This window comes from Protopterus annectens, chromosome 3.part0, assembly GCF_019279795.1.
Source record: "Protopterus annectens isolate FY-2018-M chromosome 3.part0, PAN1.0, whole genome shotgun sequence".
In the NCBI taxonomy this organism is placed as follows: Eukaryota; Metazoa; Chordata; order Ceratodontiformes; family Protopteridae; genus Protopterus; species Protopterus annectens.
This window is the reverse complement of record NC_056731.1, coordinates 665,442,213-665,454,564: the sequence shown is the minus strand read 5'-3', so window position 1 is coordinate 665,454,564 and position 12,352 is coordinate 665,442,213. Positions and strand designations below refer to the sequence as shown.

Here is a 12,352-nt window from a genome sequence, read left to right as displayed (position 1 = left end):
CATCTTTCTACAGGAAAGTGGCATTGCTGGCAGGTAGCTGAAACAGAGTGCCGTTAGCTAGAAATGGACAGTTAGAGGAGGGGAACACAGCATGAGTAGTGGTATTCTTGCACAACAGATGGAACAGGAATAATCTTGGGAGCTAGTTGTGACTGAAAATGGTCTGAGAACCAGACCACCAACCCAGGCACTGAAGTTAAATCAATAAATAAACTGCTGTCCAGTCAGGCTAACAGTAATGACACAAAAAGTCATGAAGAAAATCTTGAAGGAAAGACTGTTTTCCTTCCCAAAAGACAGTATCTAGGACGGCAGCCAGTATAGATTTGTTGACAAAAGGGGCTGTCAGTCAAACCTGATTTATTTTTATAACTTGTTGGAGAAGAACTTGAGAGCAGAGTACCAGTAGACATGGTCTACTAGGAGTTAAGACCTTATACTTGGGCCCACACTATCATTTGCTAGGGAGCTGTAGGAATTCAGATCAAGGAACTGGATTGCATTGTGGTTAGGGGATAGGACACGGGATTGTGGTGACAGGTTTGCTGTCAGGAATAAGGGAAGTGAGTATTAGAGTACCACATAAGTTTTTGGTCTATTACTCTTCATTTCATTTTAGACATATTTGAAGGTTAAAAAAACAGGATCAATTTCCTTTTGGGTTGGTGTAACACTAGATATAGCACTTTGAAAGTCTGTTCTGTTAGGAGTAAAGATAACAACTGAGATTCAGTGCAGACAAAAATCAAAAGACTGTACCTGGACCACAGCAACTCTGAAGTGTCACTTTAGGGACAGGAAGTGATGGTAGGACATCAAAAGGAGGCCCAGTAGAGTGATTACAACTAGAGTGGACTACCAGGAAGATAGTGAGAAGGCCGTCGTGACACTCAGGGAAATAGAGTCCTAAAATAAAAAGCAAATGGTCCAGTTTTACCATGCTTGGTCAGGTCATGCTTTGAATAGTTACTGTTTGCAGTTGCAGTTTCAGAAGTAATTTATTTTATTTTATTTTATTTATTTTACATTTGTTGACCGGGATAGCCCGACTGGATACATGTCCATTTTCAGCGGAGGGCCGGGGAGAAAAGCTCCAATGTATACAAAATAAAACATTGCAATAAGACAATATGATAGAAGCAAAGGTGAACATAGCAATGCAGACAAAGTACAGATAAGTAATTACAGTTAATGTTTTGACAGTCAAAAGTAGACAGTTACATGACATTTGTTAGCAGTAGTTATAGTTAGGAGAAATGAAAAACAAATTTCCATTGACATGATTGTACATTAATTAAAGATGGCTAGCCATGTTTATTACAGTGACAAAGCCAATTTAGTTTAGTTTATGGACAGTAGGACATCAGGCGGCTGCTGGGTGGAGTACAGATTAAAGTCACTGGAAAAGTGTATTTGAGGTAGAAGTTAAGGATATGAGCTGGGTTCATTGTCGCCAGTCACCAAAATGGCTGAGGAAGGCATGACAAGGGTGAACAGGATTATATTTGGGAGTTGTGAAGGGGACTTTCTAAACAGGAAAAATTATGTGATGACATAGTTTGAAGGCTTTAGGTGCGAACTACTCACTGAGATTTGACAAAGTAGTTCACGGAGAGAGTTGTGGACCCAAAGAGTGGGCTACCAGAATGGGAGTTGGAGTGATGATGACAGACATTCAGAAAGGCAAAAGGATAGACAGAAAAAGAGAGAGAGCAAGGGGAAATTCTCTAAATGGGCCGAGTAGATAGGCAAATTTTCTCCTTTCCCATCAGATTGATGTAATGTAAATGTAGCTGTTTAAGGAAGTTCTCAAGCTTCACTCTTAAAATTCAAGTCTCATCACTTTCAGACTTGCCTAACTTCCATTGCAGCCAGCTGCTTCACTGGGTCTGAAATTAGTATCTTGCAAGATCCTTTTCCTGATGGCCATTAGATCTCCCCATAGACTGTAGAACATCAGGCTTTGAGTTCTAGAAAACCATATTTGTTATTGTACAAGTATTGGTTGTCATGTAACAGTACACAGACCTACTTATACCAGTGTTTTTTTTTGGGGGGGGTGAGGACAACAGTCAGAGGATACAGAGCCCATCATATAATTACCATATCCATCAGCTTGAGTATTGTCTGAGAAAGCAGTATAAGAGTTCAGGAACATAGACTAACAGCTTGTTTCCTTTGTTATGGGAAAGGAGGGCTTAACTTCATCAAAGCAAACCCTTGCTGACAGCATTTTTTTTTAGGTTCATAGGTGTTTACAAGGCTAATGACCACAAGGGCCTTTTTAAGCCTAGCCATGCATCCCAAATCTCTGACAAGTTCTGATACCCTTGATAAGTGCAAGCAGAGGGATGAACAAATTACAGGTTGTCTGTGTCCATTAGAGGAGACGTAGCTGCCAAACCAGGGATGAATTTCCAGTTTCCCATCCAATTGTCCAAGTTGCACTTGAATTGAGTTAGGGAAGAACTCTGCTTCACATGGATGGAGAGCCTGTTCCATAGATGCTGGAATCTCAGGGATACATACCTATCTCTCCAGCAGGACCTACTTATTTCACAGACAAGGTTTAAGTATTTAGAACAGGTAATTCTGCCTTTTGGGGCCTCTTTACCAGTGAAATGGCCACTTCCAGTACCTGTATCAGGAGTACATCTATGGCTAGCATTTGTACTGTGGCCATGTAGTCCGTAAGTATTTCATACCACAGTACTTATAGATTCAGATTTTGATTCCTTTTTTTGTGCATTGATGTCTTTGGCACTGCTTGAGAATTTTCAACCATTACTCACTGCAAGGAGAACCTTTGAACATAATATAAAACATACACAAGAAGTCATATCTATGCCCTTTGAATTGCATGAAGTCTTACTGCAGTGGGTATTATTATTGCACTTCCATCCCCTAAAAGTCTGGTCAACAGTGTATCAACATTGTGGATGTATACTTTAGTACTTCTGACAGGGTTTAATTTTATGTCATTGTCTGTTTACATTTTACTGGTATGCATGCTTAGTGTATTGGGGAAAGGAATATTTGGGGAATTCAGAACCGTTTGCATCATCCTAGAGCCAACACTTTATACAGCATGTATTAACAAAAGGTGTGTCAAGAACTGAGTGCAGGCACTACAGAGATGAATACATTTTGTTCCTAGAGAGGGTCCTTTAGAAGATAAAATCCCAGACATTACAGAAGGCCATTTCAGAGACTAACTGATATGTTGAATGCCCACATAGGCGTTAGAGGTATACCATCACTTTAACCTAGTCAGGCATGCCATACCATTTCTTTACAAGACCCTCTGTTAAGGATGTCTAAGAGTCCTAAAAGGATATCTAAGAGTCCTACATTTTTTATCCTGTGTTTTTAATATTGTAAAGTAGCTGTTTTGTGTTCTGAGCTATCATCAGACAGGGGAGAATGTCCCAAGAAAGAGAAAAATTTCCTGGCTATGCCATATCTTTCCCATCAAGATAGACTGCTTATCTTTCTTATTGTGTCATAAATGCTAACTTGTTAACACGCTATCTAGGAAATAAGTAATGCAGGTCAAATAACATGTACAGTGCTTTTTGAAGGCACCCATACAAGTCTGAAATAATTGGTAAAATTAAAGTGACCCATGAATGATTTCAGATTGTTAAGCTTTTAAATATGTTAGTATTCTGTCAGAAAATGCCACACTACTGTTTATGATAAAAAATAATTTCTCTCTCAGCCTAAAATATATCCTAACAAACTAAGCTTCATAAGTCTGAATACTAGCTCACCATATTGAGATCTTGTAAGGATTCCTGAGTACTTGAAGATATCTAGAAACATGAACTTCTTTTGACCTCTTGAGTTTGTTAGTACCAGGAATATTCTGCATATTTCTGTTGATTTTTTTCAAGTGGTTAATCCAAAGAGCTGCTGTATCTGACATTCTTGCTTAAGGTGTCTCATTTCCTTATAGCAATAGAGCAGTACATGTTTAAGTGTACATTTATTTTTTTCAGCCTTTTTGTAACTAACTTGCCAGCCTAAAGGTAGGATATTAATTAAGTCTGTTCAGCTGCTTCAGTTTAAGTCTCAGGTCATTTGGTCAAAAAAAGTCAGAAAGCCATGTAAACTGGATAATGAGCAGCCAAGTGCTCTGGATTGTGCGGAAAGTTCCGCATTTGTGATGATTAAGGCCACTGTTTCGCAATTCCGCAATGAGCAGCCTTTGCTCCACTTTGTAAATTTTGACTGGCTTGTATATCACAGTTATAGCCAGTCAGCATCGCAATATACAAGCCAGTCAAATAATTTACATCTTTAAGAAACGAGTGAACTTTTCTGTGCCTGACTATGCAATTACAGCTTAACGATTCTCCTACTTTTCTTGTCTTCACTTGGTCTTTGTTTCATTGCAAGTAAGCTCGTGGGATAAATACAAATAAGCACTTTTTTAATCAAGAGTTCTTATGCGTGGTGTAATCAGCCTTTAACTCCATGTTCCGTTTACCAGTGATCAGCTATTAGTTTTAAATACAGGATTCATGAGTTTGTTAAGCGATATGTGTGACGGTTATGTTTAATTGAATGCCTTATATCACCAGCCAGATACGTAACTATCTGTTTCCGTTTTGTGTCTATCCCATTTCACATTATAAATGCTACCTCCTGTACAGACCACATAAAAAACTGTCGTATGCCAACTCTGCAACTGCTAAAAAAAAGGTGATCAATCACATTTCTTAGCACATTGTATGTGGATGCTAGCTGTTGCCATTATTTTAGATTTTGATAGAATTCCTGCTTCCTCTATAAAGCTTAACGTTTCAGTGGGGGTTTTCAGAAAAAATAATATGATCACCAAAGTACAGACAATCTGTCTGGCTACACACCCATCATCATCTTAAATTAGAGGATTCTCTCATAAACTATGGGCTTTATTTTTGCTGTTTCCTGACAGAATCAGGGGTTGTATATGCAGTATAATAAAAAGAAAGGGCAGAATTAATGGTCTAAACAACTTAAAGCTGCAAAACACTGGCTATTGGATTTAAAGTTATGGGATGAGCTGGTAGAACTGATCATTTTAACATTAGCAGTATGGATTATGTCAACTTGCCACTTATGTATCCAACAACATTTTCATGGGTTAAAGATGAGTTAGATGATTGGGGAAAAGGCTAAGTGGTACTGACAAATGGAGTATAGTTGGTAGTCTTAGTATTAATACATCTCTACTTTCAGTACTTGGATGGTGCAAATATATTAAAATTCATGGCATGCTTATTTGATATCCTGTTACCTCTGAATGGAAATGTTGTTGTTTCTGACTGCCAGAAAAAAGAAAAGTTTACTGGTGGTTAGTAATGACTTGCTGCTTTAGTGAATATGGAGGGAGTCCTCATGACACAGTCCTTTGACAGTATGATAGATAAGCCATGGAGCAATTCTCCCTCCCCTTACGTGCTCAGTACTGCCCCTGCTGCCTACATTCCGTTCAGGAAAACTTGTGCTCTGATACCCAAGGCAGCACCCCTTTTTTATTGCGTGCTCAGATGTCCGGGGAGTAGTTTTATTGGATGTCAGTGAGCCCACTTCAACCAGATGCCATGGAAAAGGTGCATTTTCGCGTAGTGTGAAAATAGGGTGTTCCACATTTTGACTGCTTGTCACACATTGCTAGGGTCTGTGTTCCACTTTGCCCTCTTAAGAGGTTGAGACCTGTGACTGGATATGCAGAAAGATTTACATTGATGGCAAGTGCTTAATTTTTGTTGTATTAAATTTTATTAAGTATTAGTTTCTCTTTCAGATCTCAAAATTTGAAACACAGTAATGAAGATGTGAGATCTCCAAATTGAAACACAGTAATGAAGATGTGACTTTATTAGCAAATGTTTTGCTGTCTTGGAAATGCAATTTCTGTAAAATAGGACAAATACAACAGATATGCATACACAACAAGTGTGTGTGTTTATGCATGTGTATCTATATCTATCTATATATACATCTCTTTTTGTCTCTGTTTATATATATATATATATATATATATATATATATGTGTGTGTGTGTGTGTGTGTGTGTTTATATACATTTCTCTCTCTCTCTGTTACATAAATATGTGTGTGTGTGTAACTATATATAGTCTCTCTCTCTCTTTATATATATATATATATATATATATATATAATATATATATATATATATATATATATATATATATATATATATATATATATATATATATATATATATATATATATATAATATATATATATATATATATATATAATATATATATATATATATATGTATATATAAACTGTGTGTTCAAAATGAGGTAGCAGTTCCAGTATTCTATCACTGCTGCTTGAAACATTAGACTTTCCTATTACCAGAGGCAACAGAAACCCATGGAAACCAGAATGATTTAATGTAGCTGTCAGCATTTGCAGTGTTTAGTGTGACTAAACTGACATTTACTGTAGCTGGGTTAATTATTTTCATATTTAACTCCTAGGAGTAATGTTGGCAGCCATGGTAGTATCTGAGTAATACAGCAAAAAAAAGAAAAAATCATTTCAATTCAGGAGAATTATATTGCAGTTTTGTCTTACAAGTAATAAATCTTTCATTTTCTTTAAAACATAATTATTTGGTTAGAGAGGACATGGTTTGCCAGCATATTGTGATAACATTTCACTATACAGTAAAATAATCAAATGTTTGCAGATAACCCCGTACAGGCCAATGTGTAGACACCTTTTTGCATTTCACAATTGTATTTAGTATATTCTGAAGGTCACTCACAGATAAGAAAAATGAGCAATACTGCTTGTACCTTTTGATTTTTTTTTAAATCCCGACCACAAGATGGCAGGCTGTAGCTGCAAAGTTCCATCAGAAAGATAGTTGAAAAGCTGTGAGATGGTTTAAGTAAATAAAACATTGTGTGACTTACAAACGTACCTCTCAGCTGTCCAGGTTTTCACAAAATGTCCAGATTTTTGGCCTTTTCCTCATAAAATTTGTTTTTTTTTCTTGCAAATCACTGAGGATTGAAGTCATTAAATAACGGCATACCTCTGAATTTCAGACTGCATATTCTTCAGAAAGTACATAGCACAAACCCTATTATTCTGTCAACTTTTTAAGTTTATATGAGCAATATTTAAAATCTGTCCCTATTTTTGGGATTTTGCCCCCATTATTTTAGGCTTTGTTCAGATTTCTAGAGCTAAGAGGTTGAGAGGTATGGTTACAAAAGCTGTGTTAAGCATACCTAAGTTATAAAATGCACATATGCTCCAAAGGTACGCATACTCGTGTCTGATGTAGACAGAGGAACATGTAGGGTCATAGTTTGCTAATGAAACAGACAACTCCACAGCCAGAGAAAGTTCTGTGAATTAAGTTACAAAAACACAGCACTGAGATAATGACCTTCAGATTTACGGCTATGATAGACGGCGGTTCTTTGCATACATAGTACTGCCTCAGATTTATGGAGTGTGTGAGACTGTTCAAACTGTACCTCAGTGTCCCGGTTTCCCCGGAAGAAAGTTGAGTTAGATGGACAGTATTTCTTTGAGAGGTTTCATTTGTTTTTAGTATCTTAAAAATAATGTTATGCCATTGCATCTGATTTCTTATTTCTAAACTGGGCAGATTCACCATTGGGTTATAGTTTGATGTTCTTACAAGATGAACAGTTGTGGATTTGTGAAAACATTAAAAATGGTAAAATTAGAATACAAATGTAGTTAAAAATTACTCTGCTTGATTACTAAGATGCTACTGCAAGCTGACATTTAATTTCTGTTTCCCTTCAAGACAGCCTTATGTGGTGTGGTGTGCTGTGGCAACCTCAGTTCCCCTACACATTTTGAATATACAGTAAACTCTCAGTTAACCAGCACCCATGCAGATTGATATATGCCGAATAACTGTAGTTTCTGGTTGCTTGAGAGTTACTATTTGAAAATAGGCCTAATACTGTACCCTATACTATTTATTTGGTTTGACTTGTTCTCAGGTTGGGGGTAGAGAGAGAATTTATCACTGTCTTCCTTTTTTAAAACTCTAAAAATGTAAGGTATGTTTCTCCGGGGGCGGGAGGGGGGCAAAGTGCAGTTCATGAAAATTGTACTGTATTTCTTCAATATTTTTTTGCCGGCTGCTTGACAGTGTTGGTTGCTTGAGTTCTGGTTAACTGAGAGTTTATTGTACTATAATGTGTGCAAGGATAACTGTCACTGCAAAAAATACTTCAATAGTCACCACTAAGCCAACTTCCTCTGTGTCTGTCATGTTTTCATATTATTTTTGTATGTGATGCTGCCTTACAGGGAGATTTGGATGTTTATAGGATGCACATTGTCTTCATGCCTTCCTAACTCTTTACTTTAAATTTTGGTACATGTTCCTTTAATTTCTCATTAGATGGTTTCTAAGGGCTGTGTACAGTCCTACATTCCAGATTGGTCAACAAGGTATTTCATTGATCACACATTCTGCAAAGGACTGTGAGTATCTTATCGTTTTAACTGAAATAGTCCATCAGTTAAGACTGATTGGAAGAAGATAGATGGTACCAAAACTGTCTTCTAGGGCAGTAACATACCATTTTGCTTGAACCTTCTCTAGACATCATTCCTGTTAAAATGAAATGGTTCAGAATCACAAATTCAATAAAATAAGGTTGTTTGCTCATCCTTCTACTTTATCATATTTCTGCATATTATACATCAGCCGATACATTGCATATGACATTAAAACAGCAGTGGAAGCCATGTCACCACTGTTTGATTTTTAAAACATTATCTTTAGATTAGACTTAATAGAGACAGGCTTCATTCAACCCATGTTTCAAGTTGGATGTCATAATTTTCTCACTGTTCATTTATTTTATTTGTACTTGTTTTCTGTGGTAGAGCACTGATTTTCAATGGGCCTTTTTCAAAATCAGCCCAGGAATTAATTTATGAGACCTGTTGCATCATACAGTGAGAATGTAGAATAACTGATATATTTCAAAATACAATTCTAGGATTGATATGACTTGGGTAAAGTGTCACGTCACAAAAAGAGGCAGTTTTATCTGCCTCATGATACAGCAACAGTTTGTAATAGCTCTCTGCTGGAAGCGTGACTGTTAGTACTTCAGAAGTGTAAGTGATTCTGTCAAATATCAGTAAATTTTGCAGGAGACGAGCCTCTCTGTGCCCCAGCACGGGAGGAGGGATTGACCTCCACAATGCCAGTGCTTTTTCTTAGATCACTTTCTCCTAATTGCCTGTTGATTATCAGGCCCCTCCAAATCAATTCTGCCATTCATTCACCAAGGAGATGATTGACCGGGAGTGGCAAACAAGATACAGCCATCAGGGGTGGTTCATGATTTTTTTTGTGCATCTCTAACATTCCCATGTACTTTCAGCTTTAGTGTGGGGGGAGGGGATGTCCAATGGAACAGACAGCATGGGACAACCCCTCACAAGGAATATTAACTTTATGCAGCCACCCCCCCCCCCCAAAACATGGGAGGTGGTTTTCTCAGTGTCCAGCATGACAATTATACCTAACCAGTGTCTCCTTGAGTTTATGCAACATTCCCATCCCCTGAGGAGAGGGGGGGATCAGGCATTGTCCTTTCACTCCTCCCTGCATAGTTCTTCCATTTTTGGGGCTACTAATTGAACCCCATTTGCCTGGATCACAGTGAGGTATTCATACTTCCACTACTTATATGTGCTGTCACAAATAGCTGTGACCTGGAGAAGGTTGAATTCTCTAAGGTTCTTCAATTTCAGACTCTGCATGTAATTCCTCTGATTGCACTTAACTTTTCAATGTTCCAAAAGTCATGCTTCTCCTTCTCAAACGTTTAGTGGAAACCTTTTTTATAAAAGGAAGTTTTACTTACAACAGTTCTCTTGCAGTATATTTTGCCAGATGGGGTAGCTGGTCATATGTAGTTAAGGCATATCTTTATGGGACATTATTAGAGAACATCTGGGCATCTGGAAACACATGTCTTGCCCATTTCCTTAGGAAATATTGGAAAGAATATTGAGGTGAACATCTTATCAAATTCATGGTGCTTGATTTTTGTATAAATGTTAGAGTTGATAAATTTCAGTGTGAGGTCAAATGGATGATGCATTATGGGATTGTGTGTGAACATTAGCTGTAGATTATTGTCACTGTTGAAATGAAACCCCAACCTGGGAAAAGTAGCTGTGGTTTGATGGATGGATGGATCTAAAGTGCAAGTTGAATGACTAATCTCTATTAAGCCAAAGACATATTGTTCTTGTTGATTAGCCCTTTAGTGAAGTCCAGCACTTTGTAACTTCATGGACTTTAGTGTGTCAGACCTGTCAGTCAAAAAACAGTTTAAGTTCTTGCAAATTCATATTCATTACTTCAGTAATGCTGTCCATCCACTTTAGCCTATGCTGCCTCTTCTTATTTTGCTTTCAATCTTTCTTAGCATCAGTGTCTTCTCTGGTATATCCTGTCTTCTCATTATATGGCCAGAATGTCAGAGTTTTAGTTTTACAGTCAGAGCTTCCAGTGAACAGTTTGATTTATTTAATTAACTATTGACTGAGTCAGTCGTCTAGCTAACCATGGAATCCTCAAGTGTTTCGTCAACTCCAGAGTTCAAAAACATCAGATTTTCAGTGCACAGACTTCATTCCCACAGCCATATGTTACTACTGGAAAAACATAGCTTTGATTATGGAACTGTTTATTGAGAATGTGTGATCTTTGTTCTTTAATGTCTTATCCAGACTTGTCTTACCTTACATTTCCTTTAATTTCATGCTGGTAGTTACCATCTGCAGACATCTTTGAACACTGGACAGTAAAATGTGTTACTGTCTCCACATTTTCCCTATATGTTTGTAAAGAATTGATATCAATAGATGACATTTTTTTTATTTTTTTTATTCTTTGGTCTTGAGCAACAAGCCAGCCTTTGCTTTTTTTACTTTCACTTGATTCAACAGGCTCTTCGGTTCATTTTTCATTAGAGTGATACCATCTGCATATCTGAGATTGTTAATATTTCTCCCAGCAATTTTGATTCTAGCATGTGATTTGTCTAACACAGCATTTCACATGCCATGTTTAAAATAAATGTATAACATGCATATAAACTGAATAAGTAGAGTGACAATATATACAACCTTGTCATACTTGTTTCCCAGTCTTGAACTATAGTCAGTTATTCCATATTTTGATCGAATTGATGCTGGAAAAAAAGGTGATACTTTATCCCCCTTTCTCTAAGAACGTGCCACACTTTGATCTGGCACACACAGTCAAAGGCTTTAGAGTAGTCAATAAAGCAGAAGTAAATATTTTTCTGGAGCTCCCTTGCTTTTTGCATTATCCATTATCTGTTGAATGTTGGTAATTTGATCTCTAGTGTCTCTCTGCTTCTTAAAAAGACAACTTGCACTTCTTGGCAGTTCTTGGTCAATATGTTGCTGGAGTCTAGCCTGCAGGGTCTTCATTATTACATTGCTATCATATGAAACAAGTGCATCTGTTTTATAACTGGAATTCTCTTTAGTATTGCTTTTTTTGAAACTGGAATATAAATTAACCTTTTCCAATCCACTGACATATTTTTGCAGGTTTGCTAGAAGATTGCCAAGCAGCACTTGTCAAAGTCAAGTATAAGAGGATTCATATCTAATAGCCTTTAAATAGTTTATATGTATCTCTGAATATTCAGCACAAGGATCATTGCTGCAGAAATTCATTATGGGAATGGCAAATAACCAGAGACAGACATTATTCCTATCTTTTTTTTTATTGTCGAACATTTCAAGGGCACGTGAGACAGGCCTCATTTCTCTCATCTTTTTCCTCTGTCAGATGTCTATGGGCATGTAAATTGTCCACTGCATTACAGCATTAGAAGGAGCTTTACTGTAAATGAGGGTGCACCATGCACTTACTGTGTAATTTATGTATTTTTTCCCACCTGAAGTTTAGAGTTAATCTGCTTTTATTCTGTAGTGTGTCATTTCATAAGCTTTATTTGGGAGGACCAAGTGTAAACTTTATTTTTATCTTTATTATTAACCATATATATTGTTTATAGTTTTGCACAAATGTCCCATGACAAAATTAACACCACCTCATGTTATTAACATCAAATTCCTTCAGAAAACATTGCACTGTGTTTTCTGTTTAGGACAGAATCACTGTGCTGCTAGCTGTATATTTTGTCTTATGTAAGGAAAGATTAGCAAGAAACTGCCTTTTCTGCACTTGGATACAGATATATAATGCTAACGTTTAATTGAAGTTGTATGGGACACTAAGCATAGCTATCGACTCTTCAGGT

At 37.0% G+C, this 12,352-nt stretch overlaps 1 protein-coding gene across 1 annotated transcript in view; it reads left to right on the top strand.

Annotated features, from left to right (window-relative positions):
• PTPN3 (protein tyrosine phosphatase non-receptor type 3) overlaps positions 1 to 12,352 on the top strand; it is a 2,272,168-nt gene that overhangs the window by 2,175,102 nt on the left and 84,714 nt on the right. The gene's annotated exons all lie outside the window — the stretch shown is intronic.